Genomic DNA, 24585 nt, shown 5'->3' with positions numbered 1-24585 from the left:
CCTACTCTAGGTCCGTGATTTACTGAGAAACCCACTTGTACAAAGTTAATTGGCTGGAATTCCCTTGGGTCAGCTGCTAATTGGCTGACAGATGCTTGATTCGTCATGCAATGTAGCAATGGCAGGCAGGAGAAGGCAGCACACTTCACCTTCTACCTTCCTTACCCCACTGGTAAGTGTTGAATTCAGCCCATAGTGTAAACCAGAAATTGTGTCCAGGGGCTGGATTTCAATATCCTAAATCTGCTCCAGACAGAAGCAGGATGGAAAAAAATGTCCGCCGATCAGCACGGGCAGAAGCCCCATCTCTGTTTCCATCGGTGGCTATTTTGCAGGGAACCGGAAAGGGGCAGGCAGCTCAGCCACCTTTATTGAAAGGTGCGAGGTCGGTGTCGGATTTTTGCAAGTGTGGGCGGGCTTCAGAAGCCCTGTGTGCCGCCGCCGAGTAAGAAGAGGTCGGAATAGCCATGGAGCTGGCACAGAAGGCTAGCCTAGGAAACATTGTGAAAGGTAAGTTAGTGGAATTTTAGGGTCTTATGGTTAACATAAGGGCAAGTTAACACTGAGGAAGATCAGTAAGAGGCAGGAATTGATTTTGATGACCTTTCTCTGAGGGCCCTGGAGGCTCATATATGCATTTTTAGGTGCAGCAACTGAGGCTTCGACCTGTTACCAGCACTTGGATCATTCAAACCCTTGTAAACAAATGGTGGATAAAGCCGATTTCAGCAGGCACACTCCGGGGCTGTCCCATTTCTGTTTCAGCGTGGATCTGTTGATTGAGATGGCAATCCTGACCACAAAGTGGGACCTACCATTGAGGAAAATTAGGAGGTTGGTTTGCAAGGGTGGGATTAGTCATGCCTCCTGATTCCCACCTCCAACATGAAAATCCAACCCGAGAAGTTTTTAAGTTATTTGCAATTACTCATTGGCTGTTTTCATTTCCCTCTTTTTATGTCATTCTGGCTGGGATTCTCTGTCTGGGGGACGATGTTCTCCTGCTGGAGCTGAATTGCACCTGATTTGTGCTCACGCCAAGAGCGCAAATTAGGAAGCGATTCCTAATCCTTGCCGTGTAAATTTTTGTATGGCGAGGATTGGGAGGGATTCCTTAGAGAATTCTAGTGTCGGGTCGAGATCCAGTAGCTGGGTTCCTCCCCAACCAGAGATCCCCTAACTAAAGAGAGCTCCCCTGAGAAGAGAGGCCCTTGACTGGAAGCTATAGCACCGTCCCGACCGAGGCAGTGAAAAAAATCACTGCTTTAACACTCATCTGTGTAATACACCTGCTAGCTCAGGAAGCGGCACCTGTCAATTCCTGGAAAGAGAAAACCAGCCAGCTGGGTTTAAACCACATCAGATCTTTGATCTGCAAGCTATTGATTCATTTCTCTGATATTGATATCTCTGATATACTAGGCTGTGATTGACAGTTTCCACATACACCCAACTGTCTGCATTGTTTCATTCATCTCCCTTCATGCTTGAGTGACTTTGACGTATCTGGAATTCCACTAGCTGCAGCGCCCAGCACCGATCCCATTTTGTGTCAAACGCTGGATTCTCCGCTGCCCATCATCGGTAGCAGAGTTCCCGATGGGGTGGAGAATCCAGCCCTATATCTCTTCCTCTTTTCTGAAAGACTCCCTGCACAACTCATTGTCAGTCACTGGCTGAAAGGGCAGGCTGTAAATCTGTAATAAAAATAGAAAGAGCTGGGAATACTCAGTAGTTTTGGCAGCATCTATGGGGAGATCAGCAGAGTTAAGGGGCAGAATTTTCCCATATCATTTCAGGTGGGAAAAGCGGACTGTCACGGGCGGCATTGGCAGGTTTTCCTGCCGCATTTTAAAATTTGCATGGCAGGCGGACTTTGATTCACCTGCCCCGCTATCAGCTAAGCACCTCGATCAATGGGCTGCTCCATTTAAAGGCTACCGATGTGCTCCCAGCACTTATTCCAAGTCTAACCTACAGAATAGCTGATAAGTCTGCTCCATGGTTCTCAGAGGGGTCTCTCGCCAGAATGTTGAATGCCACGGAGGAGAGGTGACACATCTTGTACACGCCATTGGGGGGAAGGGGGGGGGGGGGGGCGGGTAGGCACCACCCACCTACCAGCTTAGTGGATTCGTCAGACCTTGTCTGCTGGACACCCACCTTGCCCAGGCTTCCTGTCACAGTGTCAGAAACCTTACAAGAAGGCAGATGCCCATCGACTGAAGATTTCAGCCTCAGGATGGGTGAACTTTAAAAGCGACCTCTTTCCTCTATCGTCGCTGAGCATCCCCCATTCCCTGAAATAGGCCATTCCCCCTCTGAGCCTCGATGCTTCCCCTCTTTCTCCCTCGCCCCAACACCCCCCGCTGCCCTCTAGCAGCTGCAGCCTTCTGAAGATGCAGTGGTGGCCATCTTCCCCCATGTCAAATGGTGGCGCAAAGTGTCGGCCAACATTTGATTCAAATATGATTCATCAGAACGGAAATTTGTTTCTGATTGATTGCAGCATAATCTGAGGTAATACTGGTTGTTGTGTCTTCACACGACAGTTTAAGCTCTGGAGCGGTGACAAGATTGTTATTCTTGAGAGACTAAAAAAATGGGACAAAGGACAGAAGAAAATTAGACAGTTCTGAAAAGTAATAATGATTCAGATAAATGTCTGTAACAGTGCATTGCCAAATGCACAGGCAAAATAGCCATTGAGGCTGATGGTATCAGAGAGGTCACATATAAGCTTTGATTTTTATAATGTGTACCGATGTCAGGAATAGTGAGACAATTTGAAATGAAATGAAATGAAAATCGCTTATTGTCACAAGTAGGCTTCAAATGAAGTTACTATGAAAAGCCCCTAGTCGCCACATTCCGGCACTTGTTTGGCGATGCTGGTACAGGAATTGAACCCGCGCTGCTGGCCTTGTTCTGCTTTACAAGCCAGCCGTTTAGCTCACTGTGCTAAACCAGCCTCTTTACATACCAAGAAGCCAATTTTACTGACAGTAGGGGCAGTTAGAAAATAAATAGAAAACATTTTCACCTCTGACTGATAGCTAACAGGCCTAGCAGTAATGCTTCAGCAGCTCACAATCTCATTCACATTCATAGTTTGTGATTTTGAAAAAAGGCAGAAAATTGGAACCCAAAGTATTCGGTTTGAATTGCATACAAGGGCACTTGAGACAGAACAAAAAAGACTTGACGGCTTGGCTGTTAACTTCCTAGAACCCTCTGAATTTTGCAGTTGCTGGCAAATGGTGCATTATCAATGGTCATGAAGCATGCACACATTGGTCGGAAATAGAAGGTTGAGCCATTAAAACAATGTATTGGAAGTCCCTTCAGCTTTTAACATGAGTTAGTGTGTGACTCAACTATACATGCATGTAATAAATAGTTATAAAAATGCATAGCAGATATCCTAATCTTCTTCAGTTTACATATGTTTTGTAATGCTTCTTATATTAACTGTGCAGTGATTGATAATTAAAGGAGGGGGAACTGCACTGCCCTCTATACTGTTTGGCTTCTAATCTTCTTAATGGTATCTGTCATTATACTGCAAAGCTTCTTTCCTCCTCATTCCTGGTATGTGACAGTATTTGTGACTGCTGATTAAAATTTATACTTGCTAAATCAGATTAGCTGCAGCATCAACTGAATGTAGAATGAGCCATCATGTAATCGAACTCCCTTCTGAGGCCAGCTCTGTTGCAGAACAAGGTATTTTGGTTCTTGGGATACTCGTATAAGTATCTCACAGCATGTGTTGGAGACTATGATCTCAAAAGGCGATGACTCCATTTGCCCCGCCTTTATACTGATCATAATGGGATGAGTTTAAACAGTAACTCTGAAGACAAATAGGGATACTTAATCTTGGGAATTCAAGCCGAGTGGTTTTACGTCACAACTTAATTCAAGACTACTCTGGAATGACTAGAAGCTTTTTCAAGCGTTTAAGGTTTGTCTCTTGGCATCTTTGATATAAATGAGGATATAAACTGAAGGGAGCAGTGAGCGTTGCAGAGAGGTTTTGAAAGCCAAAGTGATTTTTTTCTATGAATGCAGTATCAGAATTTATTTCTAATTTTCTGAAATTATTTCTAGTTAATTTTTGAATCCAGATTGTTTTGATTAAAGGGCTGCTTTGCAAGGTGAGGGAGAATGCAAATGATGTAGGACATGGGTAAAAATAATTTGGTTGAGATTTGTGGATTCCGTGATTTAAATGTATATAAGTTAGTACAGTGGATCAGAAGGCTCGCCTCACTGTAAAATTATATTTGCTGACTGAAGTCAGAACTATAATTGCTGGGTGTAAACTTTTTATTTATAACAGCAGTGTGCGTTGTTTTCCGAAAACTATTGAAACAATTAGTTAATGATAAACCCCTTGATGTATGGTGCATTAAAATGGCAATTTGAACATGCTCAAAGCTAAATTATTAGAAATGAATGCATTTCCAAGTTTTGTCTTTTTTTGAATTATAGTGCTGCAAAGGTGTCCTCAGAAACAATCGGAGGCACAGGATTTGAATGTTTTTTTCCCATTGCAGTATAATATTTTCTACGGACAAGCTGCTGGTAAATGTTCCTGCTGGACAGATGTTTCTTATTTCTGTGGTTTCTTCTGATTATTTGGCGGGTCTTCATTTCATTGTATGAATTTTTTATTTTTTTTTAAATATGTTTATTAAGAATTTTTCAACAAAATTTTCAACCATACAACCCCCCCCCCCCCCCCCCCCCCCCGTAACAAAAAGAAAAGAAAAGTCGCATAGCAAGACATAAACATATCAATTCAACATAGTACAGAACTTTGTACATTGGATTCCTCACGCACATATCGACTTTCCCAAACGTTTATGTATTTTCTTGCTCAAGTGCCCCTAGGAAAAAACCCCTTCCCCATCCACCCTTCTTCCCCCCCCCCCCCCCCCCCCTCCCGCCCCCCGAAAGAGATGCCCCCCCCCCGCCCCCCCGGGTTGCTGCTGCTGACCGAACTTCATCCAACGCTCTGCGAGATAGTCTAGGAACGGTTGCCACCGCCTGTAGAACCCCTGCGCAGATCCTCTCAAGGCAAACTTTATCCTCTCCAACTTGATAAACCCTGCCATGTAATTTATCCAGGCTTCCACACTGGGGGGGGCTTCGCATCTTTCCACACTAACAAGATCCTCCGCTGGGCTACCAGGGACGCAAAGGCCAGAATGCCGGCCTCTTTCGCCTCCTGCACTCCCGGCTAGTCCGCCACTCCAAATAGTGCAAGCCCCCAGCTTGGCTTGACCTGGACTTTCACCACCTTAGATATAGTTCTCGCAACACCCCTCAGAACCCATCCAGTGCCGGGCACGACCGGAACATATGGGCGTGGTTCGCCGGGCTTCCTGAGCACCTCCCACATCTGTCCTCCACCCCAAAGAACCTACTCAGCCTCGCCCCTGTCATATGCGCTCTGTGAATCATTTTAAACTGTATCAGGCTAAGCCTGGCACACGAGGAAGAGGAATTAACCCTACTTCGGGCATCAGCCCACAGACCCTCTTCAATCTCCTCCCCCAACTCCTCCTCCCATTTACCCTTCAGCTCCTCTACCAAAGCCTCCCTCTCTTCTTTCATCTCCTGGTATATCGCCGACACCTTGCCCTCTCCGACCCATACACCCGAAATCACCCTGTCTTGAATCCCCTGTGCAGGGAGCAACGGGAATTCCCTCACCTGTCGCCTCACAAACGCCCTCACTTGCATGTACCTGAAAGCGTTCCCGGGGGTAGCCCAAACTTCTCCTCCAGCGCCCCTAGGCTCGCAAACGTCCCATCAATGAACAGGTCCCCCATTCTTCTAATCCCTGCCCGATGCCAGCTCTGAAACCCCCCGTCCATCCTTCCTGGGACAAACCGATGGTTACCCCTGATCGGGGACCACACCGAGGCTCCCATCGCACCCCTGTGTCGTCTCCACTGGCCCCAGATCTTTAGCGTTGCCGCCACCACCGGACTCGTGGTGTACCTTGTCGCCGAGAGCGGCAGCGGTGCCGTCACCAGCGCCCCCAGGCTCGTTCCTTTGCAGGACGCCATCTCCAACCTCTTCCATGCCGCCCCCTCTCCCTCCATCACCCACTTACGGATCATTGCCACATTGGCTGCCCAGGAGTAGCCACCCAGATTCGGCAACGCCAGCCCTCCTCTATCTCTATTACGCTCCAGAAACCCCCTTCTTACCCTCGGGGTCTTATTCGCCCACACAAAACCCATAATGCTCCTGCTACCCTCTTAAAAAAGGCCTTGGTGATCACAATTGGAAGGCACTGGAACACAAAAAGAAACCTCGGGAGGACCACCATTTTAATCGACTGCACTCTGCCCGCTAGCGAGAGCGGCAACATGTCCCATCGTTTGAAGTCCTCCTCCATCTGCTCCACCAGCCTCGTCAAATTAAGTTTATGCAGGGCCCTCCCAACTCCTAGCTATTTGGATCCCAAGTACCTGAAAGCTCCTTTCCGCCCTCTGTAGCCACCTAAAATGGCTGATTCCCTATTAATTTGGCCAAAAGCCGATTTAAAATGGCTAACCGAAAAGGCTGATGGGAAAAGCAGCCAACAGGACACAAACGGACAGCTGCAGACAGAATAGCGTATTCAGCTCTGGGGAAGTCGGCCCAGATCGATACTCAAGACTATTAGCAGCACATCAACCCAGACATCTGCAGTTTAATCGGCTATCCCCGGGGACAATTGCAACATATTAGCAATTGAATGCCGGGCCAGACCCGTCGGCGCCTGCAGTGGCCGAAACAAAGACAGGTGAACGACCACCCCCCGATCGAGGAATCGCCCCGTTATTGGAGCATATCGAACCCAGTGATTGGGAACAAGTCCAATCACTTGGGACTCAGGGTCAAGGGCCGCCCCGAGAAGTGGGAAGCCCCTGGGCCCTATAAAGTGAGGGGCCAAGTTCAGATCTCGCTCTCTCTCTCCCTTCTTCACCTGCTCGCAGCCTTCGCAAGAACCTTCAGCAAAGAACCGTAAGTTTGACTCCAGCGAACGCTACCAGATAGAGATTCCTAGCCATCGACCCGTATCAGCCTTTTGAATCCCGCAGGCCAGATCCAATTCGATAAGCCATTCGTTTCCCTGACCTGGTGGGCCCTTCCTCAAGTTAAGTATTGGTGACTCGTGAGCAAAGGTGACATAATCAGAGCTAATAAACTAAGGCTAAAAAGAGCAACACCTCCTCAACGGTAGATCGTCTATCCCTCTTCCCTGGTCCCCTGGATGCACCACAAAGAGCTCACTTTTCCTTACATTGAGCTTATAGCCCGAAAAGTCCCCAAACTCCCTTAGAATCTGCATGACCTCCACCATCCCCTCCACTGGATCCGCCACATACAGCAACAGGTCGTCTGCGTACAGCGACACTCGATGCTCCTCTCCCCCTCGAACCACCCCCCTCCATTTCCTGGACTCCCTTAATGCCATGGCCAAAGGTTCAATTGCTAATGCAAATAACAGGGGGGACAGGGGGCACCACTGCCTCGTCCCTCGATACAGCCGAAAATACTCCGACCTCCGCCGATTCGTAACCACACTCGCCACCGGGGCTCTATATAGGAGCTTAACCCAGCTAATAAACCCTCCCCCGAACCCAAACCTCCACAACACTTCCCAGAGATACTCCCACTCTACTCGGTCAAAGGCCTTCTCCGCGTCGATAGCCGCCACTATCTCCGCCTCTCCCTCCACCGATGGCATCATTATCACGTTTAGATTTCATTGTATTAATATGTACTATGCTACTACTCGGTATGTTTTAGTGAGATCAGTACATTATATATTCCAACTGTATCAACACAATATTATTGGAATTCCAGGAGTTGTGTAGCAATTGCAAATTATGGATGACTGTTTGAGAAATTGAAAATAAATTATGGCTGATATTTTATCACGAGACACGAGATGTTTATCCTGTTAGCTCAATTATAGTTTGGATGCTAATGCAAAATAAAATACCAGGAAAAAGAATTGCTGGTGAATGTATTGAACATTTATACTATCGTAATCCATGGCAACATTTCAAGGCATGTGTTATTTAAAGTTGTTCAGAGTACATACTTGCAATTTCTAACGATTAAATAGTACACCTACCTGACATTGCTCTTGCTTTCTTTTACACTGAAGGGGCTGTTCTATGTGAGCTTAATTGTAATTATCCATTATTAAGATAGGTACATAATCATTGACAGGATTGTAAATGAAAGCTATTTTTAGTGGGTAAATACAGTAGTAAATTGGATGGTCATACATAACACTAAATGTCCTATGTACCTTGGTAAATGGCTGTTTTCTCCAACTTGTCTCATAATAAGCGCCCCTGAATAGGAAATATGATTGCATGATATAATAGGTATGAAGGAAATAAGGTTATGATAGCCTTGGATCTAGTTCATACAATTGTAACTACATGGAAATTAATAGGCTGGAATGCATGGTGTAGAGAATGAATCTGATAAGCTTTGACTAGAAACTGTTGTGTAGAAAATTATTTAATATAGATTTCAAGTAAGTAACTTAATTCTTTTGTGCTCACTTGAACAGGAATTGACAGTATTTTTTAAATTGACAGCTGGCAACAGAAAATATGAATACTTGTGTCTGGGACTTTGGTTATTTTATACCTCGGTGCTTTGAGTAACATATTTCTAGATATTGTGTTCAACTTGTAGAAAGTTGTGTTTGAATAATTATTCATCTGCGAACTAATTAATTATGGATTAAAAGTATTTTCACAGTATTTAATAATGTTTTGGGGGGTTCTTCTCTCTACTTTGAGAGTATTGTATCATGAGTTTGAATTAGAACAACAAATTATATTTATATAGTGCATTTAAAACAGTAAGATGTCTCGAGTCGTTTCAGGAGCATAATCAAAAATTAACACCCAAGTCCTTTTTTTAAGGTTCAGTATGTTGGTAGTACTGTTTATTTAGCAGATTCTCCCTTTTTTGGTTCTTTGCTCTCAGAATAATTATACACTTCTCAACAATGAATTATAATTGCCCAATTATAACAGGTCTAAATTCTTCTTAATTTGCTTGCATTATTCTATAATTTCTTTTCCCTGCTTATTTTTCTATCATCTGCAAACTTTTAACTAGCACATTATGGCTTTTTCTAAATAATTCACCTGCAATGTACTAATGAAAGAAATGTTGATGAGTATTGCCTTCGAGGTAGCTTATTGGTTACTGGTAAATGTGAACATTGTGACTATCCCTTTGTTTAGATGAGAGGGCTCTGGCCCAATGCCAGTAAAAGAGTAGTATTCCGCAAGTTTTTGTTTGCAAGTGGCAGTCAGCTTCTTCCCATCCCTGATTTAAATGTTGGGTTCTACTTTAGCACATGCTTCAGCCTCTCATTGGCTTTACTCCCACCTGGTTTTTTGTTACTTTACCTGCTGGGCTTCCTTGACTTACCTGTCTTCAAGAATCACGGAAACCAATAATATGTGCTTCTCCCTTCCAAGGATACCATTAGCTTTTTCTGTGGTACAGTCCAGAAGTGAAGTAGCATTGGCCTGACTTGGCATGGCATCCACTGAAAGCTAGATGAAATGCACTATACACCCAAGTTTGAATTTCCTCACTTTATTTACTCTTAATTTATCCCAAAGTGCATTTATGTAGAAAATGTCCCCTCAGTAGTATATAATCTCAATCTTTAACCTCAGTACTTTATCACACCTGTCACCTCAATAGTAACTGATGTCATCTGTACTTTGGTCAGTCACATTTTAAAAAGAGTCAGATTTATCCCTCGGGCCAAGTATCTGGGTTTAAAGGGAGGAAAGATCAAGAGCCTTAAAGGATTACAATTGGGATGAAACTGAGGATGAATAGCGAATACTTCCTTGAAATATTCATTAGGAAAGACTAAGTTACATGCCATAATATAGATAATCCAGGCAGACTTGTAGGCTTGCTTTCAACAAGACAGAGGGCCTAGTTTGGCTTTAAAACAAACCCAGGGACAGATGGTATTGATCCCAGGCTGCAAAGGGTGCTATTCACACACAGTTTTTAGAATCAGTGAAGCAGTTCCTGTTTTGCCGTGATATTGATGATGGTGCATCACAAGGTCAATGGCATATTAAAATGATCTCCAAATATAAATGTAGATTTTTGAAACTTCATTCTTGGGAGTTAAATGTAGCTGTATTATGGGCCAGGGTTTAGAGAACACCAAAGTATATCATGGAGTTCACCTAACCCACAACTTTTAATGGATTTTGGTTATGGGGAGCACAAGGGCCCCCTTTACAGGTGTGATGCAACAGAGAATTAAAAGTATTTTTAAACAAAAACAATGTTTATTCTATGAATCCAGTTAACATTTTATGAACACACAGTAAACATCTTATCAACTACCAACACTGATAACCCCCACAGATACAATACTCTATAGGTAACCCTTCATAACTTTCCTAACAACATCCAGAAGTCAAAAAAGCCTTTTTAACAAAGACAGTAGGTTTGCATGCCTTACAGAAACAGGTATTACTTTGAAATCATCAAGTGATCTGGAGACATTCTTATAGGTTGCAAAGAGAGGGATCAATACACATCTGCTTGGTTTGAATGCACCTCTCCAACTGAAAACGAAACTAAAACACAGAGCCAAAACCGCTTTCAGCTCAAAACGAAAGTAAAAAGCCAGAATCACATTCCAGCTCCACCCCCACAGCGACATCACTGCAGCCATTTGATAAAACACACTTTTCTTAAAGGGACTCTTATATGACAGCTGGCAAAGCCAGCATTTATTGTCTATCTTTATTTACCCTTGAAACTGAGTGGCCTAACAGGCCACTTCAAAAGGGCAGTTGAGGGTCGACCCTATTTCTGTGGGTTTGGTGTTGGGCGCTTTGGGTAAGGAAAGCAAATTTCCTCCCGAAGGACATTAGTGAACAAGATAGGTTTATATGCCAATCATTATTAATAAGATTAGCAATTTATTTCCGATTTACTAATTGGTTGAATTTAAATTACCACAGTTGCTATGGTGAGATTTGAATTCATGACTTCAGAGCATTAGTCCAGGCCTCTGAATTACTGACCCAGTAACATTACTACTATGCTATCGCCCCCTACAGAATGGTCAGCATCCGATGGTATGAAACTTAAACCTAAGTGTGAACATGATTTTCTGCAATTCATAGAGTTCATAGAATTTACAGTGCTGGAGGAGGCCATTTGGCCCATCGAGCCTGCACTGGCCCTTGGAAAGAGCACCCTACCCAAGCACACGCCTCCACCCTATCCCAGTAACCCCACTTAACCTTTTTGGACACTAAGGGCAATTTAGCATGGCCAATCCACCTAACCCGCACAACTTTGGACTGTGGGAAGAAACCAGAGCACCCAGAGGAAACCCATGCACACACTGGGAGAACCGTTCAGACTCCACACAGACAGTTACCCAAGCCGGGAATCGAACCTGGGACCCTGGAGCTGTGAAACAACTGTGCTAACCACTATGCTACCTTGCTGCCAGTTGAGGTACCAAAGAGAAATTTAGACATGGTTAGGAAAGAGCATTTTTTAACAGTTTGGAAATGATTCCCCAAATGTCTCCTGGTGGATAATGTAAAAAAAAATTAAAGGTTCAAAATGAACTGTTTTGTCCACATTCGTTGTGGCATCATGACAGTCAAATGGAGGTTTCATAACATCATCATGCAAACAAATTCAGATTAAGATTTGGAGATACCAATATCAACGATCTAAATCCAAAACAAACCCAGGAGCATTTTTCTTCTGAGCTTGATTGCTGGTGTGTGTATATGAGTTATATGAGAGATTAGAGATGAAAGTTGCCCATTACAAATGAATCACAAAAATGTTGAGGAGATCCCAGTGGAATGGGGATAATTACTAAAATATCTGTTCAAAAATAGGAGAAATCTACAGATCCAACAATCTTGTATCTACATCTGGTAGAATGATGACATTGATTATCAGGAACAAAATTGGATATTACCTGTAATCTAGTAAGTAATAGCCATGGCTTCAGAAAGAGTAGATTTTGCCTAACTAATCACTTTGACTTTTTAAATGAACATGACCTCCCAAGTGGAAAGTGGAAATGCAAATTACAGTATCTTTAGACTTCCAAATGGGCTTTGATAACGTTCCTCATGGAAGACTACTACTGAAACTGAACGCAGTGGGAATTCTAGATAAACCTTTGTGTGAAAATGGAGCTGGTTAATGGGAATAACACAACAGGTACTTATTAGATGAGTGATGCAAGGATTGGGGGGGAAAACACAGAGTAGCGCACTCCAGAGATTAGTTCATTATCCCCACTGTTGTTCTGTGTTAATTAAATTCTGAATATCAATGCTAACTGATCAGACCTGCAGATGATATTGACTTGTGTGCATGTAGATTAGATGAGGTAGCCAAGTACTTTCAAGTGGAGTTGCAGAAACTACAAATGGGTAATTTATTGCGGGTGAGATTTGGTACAGGCCACTTGGGTTGTCTAAGAAGTCAAGAAGGTTCATCAGGTAGCATGTAGCCTTTTTGAAGTTACAATGACTGCCGTTTACTAGGTTGTTGACATATGGATAATCTTAAATTTACTACTGATAATTGATAGTTCACTTAATTACTGGCATTTTATTTTATTAATTTGTCTCTAACTGGTAATAGTCACGATTCAGCAACAGAATGATGATTGAACCTTTCTGAAATGGAGTGTTTACTATGAAAGTTTGTTCCTAACCCTGAAGCTGAAATGTTGAGTGATCCCACTCTTTGGCCCAGCCATGTCATGGCAAGGATTAAGGGTGAGCATCTGTTTTTTGGTGTCCCTGCACTGGGGACCCAGAGAGCAGCTGTTCTGGTAAATGTGACAGGATGTCATGAACATTCATTCTCTCCAGTCTTAGGATGCCAAGATCAAGGCTTTACTGTTTCGAGAGGAGCCAAATTTAATTTTCAGTGGACTTTTATTTATGCTTTGGGACTTCTACAATTCTGGGTATTTGTAATTATTACTACCAGGTTGACATTAGCTCCATCTAATTTTTATCACCACGGATGCTAGGATTGTTACTGATAGTTTGTGGACACAGTCTATAAATCCATCAATTTCAATTTTTCATTCAAAGCTTTAAGCTGATGACCTTGATTATGTTTTTTATTTATTCTCCTGTTCTGAGATCTCTGAACATTCCAGAATGGCATTGATATTGATGATGAGCCAAATGGGGTCGTCCTGTGCTGCATCATTCTATTACACAAATATTGAGAACCTGAATCTCAACTCAGACAAGCATTTTCATCCTCATACCTGTATGTAAGCGTAATTGTCAAGAAATTTTACTTTATGGGGACGATTCTCCAGTCACGTTGTGCCTGGCGAAAATACCGCTATGTCAGGTAACTAGCTGGAGAGCACTGAAACTGGTTTTGGATTTGCGCTGGGCACCGAACAGTGCACACTGTTCCCTGTCCGTCGCAGTTGATGTAATCTAGATCACACCTTCACTGGGCATAAATCAGATTAGTAAATTTAAATCATAATTTAAATATGCCGGGACTGCCCCCCCGCCCCCCCCCCCCCGGCGCAGCATGAAGCCAGCGGGAATCACTACTGGTCACCACCGGAGACCAGATGTGATGACCACGCTGGAGGGCTCTAGGACATTGTAGCCTCTGGGTGGTCGGGCTGCTAGGGGCAAGGCCTAAAATGGGGCAGGGCCTGAAAGTGGGGAAACATGAATTGGGGAGGCTATGAAGAGAGGGGTGGCATTTGGTTACCCATAGCAGGGTGTCTCTCACCTGAGGGAGGTACAGGTACCAGCATTGGGGGGACGGGGGGAATGATGCTGGCGAGAATTGTGGGGGGTAGGGGTAGTGCCTTTGTAGGTTAGCGGGGGTGCCTCAAGGGAGACCCATTGGGAGGGTCCAGATGCTAGCGATCCTTGGTGGGGGATGGGGGTGGTGACACTGAAGCCCTGATCCTGGGGAGGATGGTGGTGGTGGTGGTGGGGGGGGGGGGGGGGGGGGGGGGGGGGGGCGGTGGGGAGGGGGGGGGGGGGGGGGGGAGGGAGGAGAATCCCTGATGCCCCGATGTTGGTGGGGTGGGGGCTTTTACTGAGACATTGAGATTGGGGTACCCTCTTTGAGGCTGGGCTTTCTGCCATGTTTAGGCCCCACTCCTCTCTGTACAAGCACCGAGAAACATGCGGCTAAACACACTCGCTCAGGGACTCTGTTCCCTTTGGGTGAATCGCGCCCAACACTTGGCACAGGCAGTGAATTCCAGACACTCACCACTATCTGGGTGAAAAGGTTTTGCCTCATGTCGTCTTAAATCTCCTACCAATCACCTTTGATGCTCCTCGATAATTAATATAGATTAAGTGGAAATGTTTACAGTGGAAATTAGGTTTATAATCTATCACTGATGCACACATGCATGTAATGTGAATCAGCAACCTTTTTGCATATTGTAGATTTGTTTCCCTGCACTGATGTTACAAGATGGACCAAAGATGAATCTTTTCCCTCTTTATTCTCCTCCTCTTTGTGCTGCATCGCAATGACATTTTCTCTCCCACAGTTAGCTTCTTATGTATGCTGATCATATGCAGTTTTACATCACCACTTAATTTTGCTCCTATGGTCACTTTCTTGCCCACATATTACAAAGGGCTGGATTTTCTGCCGGGTGCCGCTAGTAGTGGAGTTCCAAACCGCGTTAAGTGCTTTCCATTCATCTCCCTTCATGCTTGAGTGACTTTGAAGTAGTCAGCATTGAAACTAACAGAGAGCACATAACACTGTTTGATGTGGTCCAAGAGCTTGATGTTTATAAACATTGGTTAGTTTCACAGTTGACCACTTCAAAGTTACTCAACCCTGAAGGGAGATGAATGGAACAATGCTGACAGCTGGATGTGTTTGAAAGCTATCCATCACAGCCAAGTTAAATAAGTGTCAAAGAGAAAGGCTTGCAGCTCAAGGGTCTGAGGGGGTTCAAACCCAGCTGACTGGTTTTCTCTTTCCAGAAATTGACAGGTTCTGCTTCCTGTGCCTGAGCCAACAGGTGTATTGCCCAGGCGAGGTTTAAAGCAGTGATCTTTTTACACTGCCTCTGTCTGGTCTTCTCTCTAGCTTCCAGTCACGGATCTCTCTTCTTGGGGTGGATGGTATGGTGGGGGATGGCTCGGGTACACCTTTACTGGTGGTTGGGGGAGGGGCTGAATTGCGTAGATAGGGGCCCAGCCACGGGACCTTCCTTTCAAGTCGCCTGCTCAAAATGATGGCCTGATAGCAGGATTCCCTACTGAGTTTTTGCATGGCAAGGATTGGGAATCACTTCCTGATTTGCACTCCCATCGGTAGCTCCGGCAGGAGAACATTGTCTCTCAAACGGAGAATCCTGCCCAAATTCAACAGCAGGTCTTGAGCCGTGGTTTCTGATATTGACCATCAGCATTGGGCTGGATTCTTCCACCCGTTGCACGCCGACAATGGAAAAATCCATTGACCTCGGGCGGGATTCTCCGGTCGCCGGGTGAACGCGGATGGAGGATCCCGCCCATTGCTTCTTTGGTGCATGCAGCCCCCTCCTGGTCCCTGCAAAATTTCTACCGAGAAAAGATTAGATCCATAGAAAAGTTACGGTGCAGAAAGAGGCCATTCAGCCCATCGTGCCTGTGCCAGCCAAAAAGAGAAAAAATAAATTTGAGCCTTATTTTTATCCCACTTTCCAGCACCTGGTCTGTAGCCTTGCAGGTTACAGCACTTCAGATTCAGATCCCGGTGCCTTTTCAATGAGTTTAGCGTTTCAGCCTCAACCTCCAACTGAGGCAGTGAATTCCAGACACTCGCCACCATCTGCCTGAAAAAGTTTTCATTGTCTCCTCAAATCTGTGACCTTCAAACAATGCTCTCCTGTAATTAACCCCCCAGCCAGGGGAAACCAGCCTTTCCTGTCTACACTGTCTAGGCCACTCATAAATTTGTACACCTCAATTAGGTCACCCCTCAGCCGCCTCTTCTAAGGAAAACAATCTTAGCTTATCCTCGCCAATCTTTCCTCATAGCTGCAATTTTCAAGCCCTGGCAACATTTTCATCAATCTCCTCTGCACTCTCTCCAGAGCAATTATGTCCTTCCTGTAATGTGGTGACCAGCATTGTACACAAAACCCCAGCTCTGGCCTAACCAGCATTTTATACAGTTCCATCAATGCATCCCTGCTTTTGATTTCAATATCTGGCCTAAATGAAAGAAAGTATTCCATATGCCCGATACGGTCTTTGACCCACTATGATCCACAAGTGTACAGTATCAAGCGCAGTCTCAATCTCTCCAAAATACTTTCAGCCATTTTTGTACCTCAAGACTCAATTATTCCAAACTCAGCTTGCTGAGATTTCTTTATTCAATACCATAAACTCTTGTCGAAAATACAGCTGCTCATATGCTGCCTCACAATCCCCAGTAAGAAGTCTCACAACACCAGGTTAAAGTCAACAGGTTTATTTGAATCACAAGCTTTCTGAGCGCTGTTCCTTCTTCAGGTAAAACACCAACAACTGCTAATGTCCAGGCGCAATCGACTTCACCCTCGACAACCAGTTCTTCATCCAAACACATGGAACAGCCGTGTGGACCAAGTTCGCACCTCAATGCACCAACATCTTCATGCACAAGTTCGAGCAAGACCTATTTTCTTCCTTTGGACTCATGGCGAAGAGTCACTTAAACGACTACATGATGACATAAACAAGTTCCATCCCACCATCAGACTCACCATGGACTACTCTCCAGATTGGGTTGCATTCTTGGACACTCGCATCTCCATCAAGGACAGGCACCTTAGCACTTCACTCTACTGCAAGCCCATGGATAACCTCACAATGCTCCACTTCTCCAGCTTTCACACTAAACACTTTAAAGAAGCCATCCCCTACGACAAGCCCTCCGTGTACACAGGATCTGCTCGGTCGAGGAAGAACACAATAGACACTGAAAGACGCCCTCGTAAGAATGGGATATGGCACTCGACTCATCGATCGACAGTTCCGATGTGCCACAGCGAAAAACTCCATCAACATCCTCAGAGGACAAACGTGGGACACGACCGGAAAGAGTACCCTTTTGTCATCAGGTACTTCCCTGGAGCGGAGAAACTACAACATCATCTTCGGTGCTTTCAACAGGTCATCAATGACGATGATATCTCGCCAAGGCTATCCCCACACCTCCACTACTTGCCTTCAAACAACCGCCTAACCTCACAGACCATTGTTCACAGCAAACTACCTAGCCTTCAGGAGAACAGTGACCACGACACCACAACCCTACCACTGCAAGCTCTGCAAGACATGCCGCATCACCGACATGGATAGTACCATCACACATCAGAACACCACCCACCAGGTACACGGTACATACTCGTACGACTCGGCAAACGTTTTCTGCCTCATACGCTGCAGGAAAGGATGTCCCGAGACGTGGTACATCGGCGAGACCATGCAGACTATGACAACGGATGAACGGACACTGCGCAACAATCGCAAGGCAAGAGTGTTCCCTTGTAGTCGGGAAACACTTCAACAGTCAAGGACATGCAGCCTCTGATCTTTGGGTAAACATTCTCCAAGGAGACCTTTAAGACACACGACAACGCAGAATCGCCGAGCAGAAATCGGTAGCCAAATTCAGCGCACATGAGGATCTCTGGTTCATGCACCATTACATGTAACCACACTATAATGCCCGGGTTTGCAGAATCCTACTAACTGCCCTGGCTTGAGACAATTCACCCCTCGATTACCTGTGATTATCACTCACTCACACTGTTTAAAAAAAAATGAAGCACTTTACCTGATGAAGGAGCAGCGCTCCAAAAGCTTGTGATTTCAAATAAACCTGTTAGACTTTAACCTAGTGTTGTAAGATTTTTTTTTACTGTGCCCACCCCAGTCCAGCTCCGTAATCTCCACATCATCACAATCCCCAATCATACACAGCTGACATACCTGTCTCCCTGAAGTTTAAATTTAAAACCCACGTCCTCATCTTCAAATCTCTACATGACCTCCATGTTACCATACCCTTGTAACCTCTCCCATCCTTTCTCTCTCATATCTTCTGTCTTTGAACTTTGAGCTTCTGTGCATTTCACAACCTGTGCACCAATTACATAGCTTACCTTGTTCTTTGGAACTCTCTATCAAGGCCCCTCTTTTTTTTTTTTCTTTGCCTTTAAAACCCTTCTTAGAACCAATACTACTTTTTATCAAACCTTGCCTACCTCTCTCCTCCCTTAATCTTCTTTGTTCTTAATATGACTCTTACTTACTTTGGAACATAGAACAGTACAGCACAGTTTAGGCTCTTCGGCCCACGATGTTGTGCCGACCACTTATCTTAATCTAAGATCAACCTAACCTACACCCCTTCAATTTACTGCTGTCCATGTGCCTGTCCAAGAGTCGTTTAAATGTCCCGAATGACTCTGACTTCACCACCTCCGCTGGCAGTGCATTCCACGCACCCACCACTCTGGAAATGCCCTCTGACATCTGCCCTAAACATTTTGTACTTTTGAAGGTCTGATGTAAGTACATTTTTTTTTTCTTTCATCTGATTTTGGTATCGATGTGGTGGCCAGGAAAATGGAAATGGGCCAAAAGCTATTTAATATCCATTTGAACCAGCAGAGTAGGCAGACATGTCTTTGCTTTGGCAAGGTAACACTTTCTCAGTGCTATAGTACAAAGCCAGCTGAGATTGTGTGTGCATTTCAAGGAGTAGGATTTGAACAACACCTTCAAATTCAAAGACAAGCGGATTGCCAAGTTGATGTTGATATCTATACTGACCTAGAATAGCACCAGATAAAGTGCATTTTTTGTTAAATCCTTAACTCTACAATCTAAATCTAAAAACATTAATTGATCAATAACTTTTTTTGACAAAAGCGTCTGATATCTCAGCCCAATACCTGGGTGATCATTAGAAAAATTCCAGAAGTACTACCTAGAGATTTGGATTACTAATGCTGATAGCAAATTCCCATTTCTGAGTAAATACAAGTAAAATGGTTTTAACAGCTGTTGCTGTAATTCACTGATATTTGTCCAATGTTTAAATTTCATTAGACTCGTGTGGCTGAGAGTGCTGTAATGACATTTAGTGGATGTGAAAGGTTAGTCAGCATATTTTCAAACTTTATAATATACTTGCCAAACACAAAAGACAGAGGGGGCAAGATTTTTCATTTAGATTTAACCTCCTAGTATTACTGTACATTAAAGTAGGACTTCAAACAATGTAACTTGAAAATGAAATGTGCACCTTGTTTAAACTCTGTTATCGGCCAACAGCAGCACTTCAGTGATTGCAATTAATACTGTTAGATCTAGAAAATTATTGCAGAAAAGCTCCTGCCAGCTTATGGAGATGAGGAGAAAATATTTACCTGGAAGTTCATTATTACAGTGCAAATTGCACTTTCTATCTTCTAATGTGTAGAACTGTATCGATATAACTACAGGGAAGTATTGCACTAAACACTTCAACCTAGATGCTTGTAGAAGGCAGCTGAACAATGATTGAATAAAAGTAAACATGATGAAACCACATACAAAGTTGAATACAGATATTCTGTGTGTCTTTCTTACTGTGCTTAATACAATAAAGTATGTGGTTAGTTGAAAATGGTTACGAGCAGTAATCAAATTGAATTCAGATGAAATCATTACTGCCAAGAGTGAAGCTCAATTAGTTTATAATCATCTACTGAATTCTATGATGCGATTACCATTTTAAAGACGGCCCTAGTTTGTGTGTGTTTTTAAAATGTATATTGTTTCCACTTTATGTGCAAATGTTATGTGTAAATGTTGAAACTTTGATATTTCATGTCCTTAATGTGTGACAATGCTGATACAAGAGCATTAGTGATATCATTACTTTGGGTTTATCATGGTATTATCCACAGTTTGTTAATGGAAAGTTTTATGTCTGGTCTGTGTGTCTTTCACTGAGATGGTAGTCTTTGAAAACTGCAAAGATAGTAGGAGTGTTTTCAGGATTCATCCACACCCAACAAAGAGTTGATGCTAAATGAAATTATGAATACCATTTCGAAATTAGATATTTGATCAAGTTTATCCTTTTTATTAAGTAACAGAATTTTCTTTTTTTAGCACATTGTTTTAATTGTTGTGATGAGATCTTGTTTCACTGTATCTTGAACTCTACTTATTGGCAATTACTGCTGGGATAAACATTGTACACTCTCTTTCATTAGATTTAAACGCTCTCAAATTTGTCCTTCGTCACTGCCAGGCTTAAATGCTACCTCTGCTTTCCAAAATTCTCTTAGCATTGTAGTATGGTGTATCATAAAGTTGAAATCGGAGGCTTAATTACATTAAGACTAATAACACAGCAGAACCTATTGAATTCACAGTGGATCACATCACTTTTATCCTGTATTAAATGAGCTAAGCAACACAAACAGAATAATCAACATACTATTTGGCTGTCATCTGCGGTGTAGAGACTAGAGATCACAAGGAGCTTTCCCTTGCTACAGTGATAGCCTTTTTATTTTAGACTCCCATCTGGGAGGCCATGAGCACATTATCATACTGAACGCAGGATTTTGTGTAATCTGCTTAGTGGCACTGCAGTCCAGATCCTTCACTGCATATTTTGCAATTTATAATTTAAATGAGAACGCTGTTCTGACAGGCTTTGAAATTTATTAAAACTCTTTTGTGCATATGCTTTTGTTCTTGTCTAATAGGCTCAGCATATTTTGGATGCTCAAGTGAAATGATTAATTTTTATTCATGAGTTTTGAAGTCTAGGGATTAAATGTGGATAGATATTGCTGTTCTCGTTTATGAGTATGAGACGAGAGGTGTTTTTTGTTAAATAAGGAGGAAATAAAACAGTAGCTTCCCTGTCATAAGTGATATGTAACAGGAATATAATTCTATTACATAATGTCTTGGATTGAGACATTTGGAGGCTTATTTGTCCAATTTTGTAAGCTGTCATGTATTGCTACGTTTTGTGGACTTTTTGGCAATGCATGAAAGTATTAGTACCAGTGTTAAAAGTGAAGAACGAAATTTAATCAATCGTAAGAAAACATTTCATTTCAAATAGATTGAATTTTAACAGAAAATAGTAAAACAATGTAATTTAACTGAAGTAATTTAACTGAAATGAATCAATCATATTCAGTATTTCATGTATGTATATGTTTATTTATGTATGATTGCTACGTTTCCTGTTTCTTGTAGTCACAATTTCAGTCAACAATTTATCAATTTTTCTTATTTTCAGACTTCTTTTTGTGATAAGGAGGATAAAAATCATCCCATATTAATATTGCACATATTCTTGCAGTATTGTCAGTGTCACTGCAGTCATTGATATCTGAAAACACCCCACAGAAGAGGAACCTATGCCTTTGAGTACAAAAGTAATCGGACTTGCCTTTCATAGAATAGAATCATAAAATCCCTACAGTGCAGAAGGAGGCCATTTGGCCTATTGAGTCTGCACCGATGTTCTGAAAGAGCAGCTTACTGTGGCCCACTTTCCCACCCCGCTTCCATAACCTTTGGACACCAAGGGGCAATTTATCATGGCCAACCCACCTAACATGCACATCTTTAGACTGTTGGAGGAAGCGGGTGCAACCGGAGAAAACGCTCACCGACACGAGGAGAATATACAAACTCCTCACAGTCATCCAAGGGTGGAATCGAACCTGGCTTCCTGGCGCTGTCAGGCAGCAGTGCAACTGCCGTGCCACCTGTTTCATCCCAATAAATTTGATGTAAAATACATTTTATTAAAAGCTTGTCCTTAAATTGCTTCTTATTAAAGAACATGCTCCCATGTTCTTTTCTACAGTCTTGGGTTAGGCGATTTGTGCCAATTATTTGAGTTGAAGCCACTCGTGTATCACAACCTTGAAATTACCGTTAACCACCATCATTAATAAAGTTGAGATTTCAATGTTTTCTTTCTTCAAAGCTATGTTAGACTCAATTTAAAGAGAATTTTATTTTAAAAATAAGCTAATTCCATTGAGGGAAAAAAATTGAGAATCATAGTTATCACAGAACTTACAGTGCATAAGGAGGCCATTTGGCCCATCAAGCCTACACTGGTCCCTAAAAGAGCACCTTACCTAAGCCCACACCTCCACCTTACTCCCGTAACCCAGCAACCCCACCTAACCTTTGGACACTACAGGGCAATTTACATGACCAACCAACCTAACCCGCACATCTTTGGACTGTGGGAGGAAACCAAAGCACCCGGAGGAAACCCACGCAGACACTGGGAGAATGTGCAGACTCCGCACAGATAGTGACCCAAGTCGGGAATTGAACCTGGTGTCGTGAAGCCACAGTGCTAATGTTTAATTTGAATTAATTTTATGAGGAAAACTTTGATAAATATAGCTATATCTAAATCAAACCTGCACTGCAAAGAGGCCATTAACTTTTTAAAAGAAAAATAATTGATCTTGTTAGATGAACTTTCAAATATTTTGTGTTCAATTTTGATCAACATTTGCCTTTCATGTTTTCTGCTCTTTATCAGATTGCTTAAAATGTCCTAGAATAAAAATAATAATTTTATTGGATTCTTTTGAGAAGCATTTCATTAAAAAATTTCCCCTGCTTGAAATTAAGTGTGAGGACACTTTTTAAAAAATGGATATTTGTAATTTAGCAATAACGCAGATGTTCTGGTTAATCGGAGAGCTCATTGATTTCTCTGTACTATTGTGTGCACAGTCACTTGTAATCCTTTGTAAGGTCAGTCCAGGTGTAAATTTCTAGCAAATCTGTGTGCATCTAAATTGCAATTAGAATGATACAGTGAAAGAATAAAGGAGAACAATGCCCTAGTTTGCAAAAGAGCTGTCAGTAACACAGATGTAATGGGAGATAAATTAAAGCTTGAAATGATCAACTAATTTATGTGAATCCTTGTCATTTCTACCAGAAAGAAAAATGCTTTTTTAATACGGAGTAAAGCCTGGCCATACAAAACAAGGCAAGTACATATGGATAGTCCCTTGATATCGTTCACTTGCCGTGTAATCTTATTATGCAAAGTTCTAATCTTCACCTAGAATGAATGCCCCTGGGTCACAATATAGTCATATCGGGGTTTTTGGGGTCATGCTTTGTGATCCTTAACTTATTCTTCCCAGTAGAGCTGGGATTTGAAAGCATCCCCAGACACTGACAAAAATCAGCGAGAACCTGCTGCAATGTTTGGAAGATGAGACCAACATGAGGTCCCTGGTAGGATTAAAGTTGATTTGTAGCTGCAGGATTTTCTAACAGATGTTTATTGGACAGGGAATAGAGGCCACCGGCACAGTGAAATTGGATCACATTTGCCATTCTCGCTGCATCCACTGGTTGCTAAAGCAGCAGCTGCATGTGGATTTTGCTTCTTTAAGGTGAAGCGACTTGCAAGTCATTTTGAAGGAATGAGATGAAAGCAGCTTTGGTGATATTTCTGCTGCCTGTAAGATTTAGTGGCAATGTAATGCGATTATTGATAAACACCTTCAATGTTGGGAACCACCTGGCAATATCACTGCTAGGCCCTGGGAAGTAATCCTTTCCCACCTCTTTACTCTCAGTTGGGGAGTCAAAGTGATTTCTTCTATTTTGCACTTAATAGTAAATGTAAACTGATATGGTTTCAGTAAATAATGAATTTAGACCAGGAGCATAAGATCTATACTTTAAGTTATAAGCATTTTTACTAATATGTCCCAAATGGGTTTGCTTGAATTATTAAAAAAATGCTGTATAGTGTATTACAGGCAATAAATAAAAATATTTTTGTGCATAATCTATTTCTTCATTTATTTTGTAAACTTGGAACATGGAAGATATCATGCATGAAAAATGTACTCTCCTCTTCCCCAAGAACTGTACTTTGTCAAGTATTCCTTTTTAGTCTAGATCCTTCTGAGTAAGGCTTTGTTTGAGTCGAAAAATTATCAACTGAATGTAGCATTTTGCAAAATTTATATTATGCGGCTGGATAATCAGTTTCACCGTATCTCCATGTGAAAGTAGGCCATTCAGCCCCTGAACCTATTTCCGCATTCGGCAATACCATGTCTCTCCTATCTCAGCTGCCTCTTCCTGCAGTACCCTGCCAGCCTCCCCCAAAATCTCGCTATACAATAGATAATTTGAAAGGTTCAAACCCTTGAAGAAATTTCTCCTCACCTCGGTCATAAATGGCCGATCCCTTATTCTTTTTTTAAAAAAAAATTTTTTATTAAAGTTTTCACAAAATATCAGCAACAAAATGTAAAAGGAACCCAATAGAATTAAATACAAGACAAAACAACCCAGTGCCCCCCTTCCCCCCTGCACATAAATAATATATTAACACCTGCCGAAACACATCGCAAACATAGCAAATATATACACCCCCTCAGATCCCCCAGTATAGACAAACAAAAATAAAATAGGAACC

General features: G+C 42.7%; 1 protein-coding gene across 2 annotated transcripts in view; it reads left to right on the top strand.

Annotated features, from left to right (window-relative positions):
• immp1l (inner mitochondrial membrane peptidase subunit 1) overlaps window positions 1-24585 on the top strand; it is a 227115-nt gene that overhangs the window by 43380 nt on the left and 159150 nt on the right. The window contains exon 3 of one of the 2 annotated variants that reach the window (XM_072466247.1): window positions 23080-23130. The exons of the other annotated variant lie outside the window; for it this stretch is intronic. The gene's annotated coding sequence lies outside the window, so the exon portion shown is untranslated. The remainder of the gene's footprint in view (window positions 1-23079; window positions 23131-24585) is intronic. 2 annotated transcript variants of the gene reach the window in all.

This window comes from Scyliorhinus torazame, chromosome 10 (assembly GCF_047496885.1).
Source record: "Scyliorhinus torazame isolate Kashiwa2021f chromosome 10, sScyTor2.1, whole genome shotgun sequence".
Lineage (NCBI taxonomy): Eukaryota > Metazoa > Chordata > Chondrichthyes > Carcharhiniformes > Scyliorhinidae > Scyliorhinus > Scyliorhinus torazame.
This window is presented reverse-complemented; position numbering and strand designations above follow the sequence as displayed.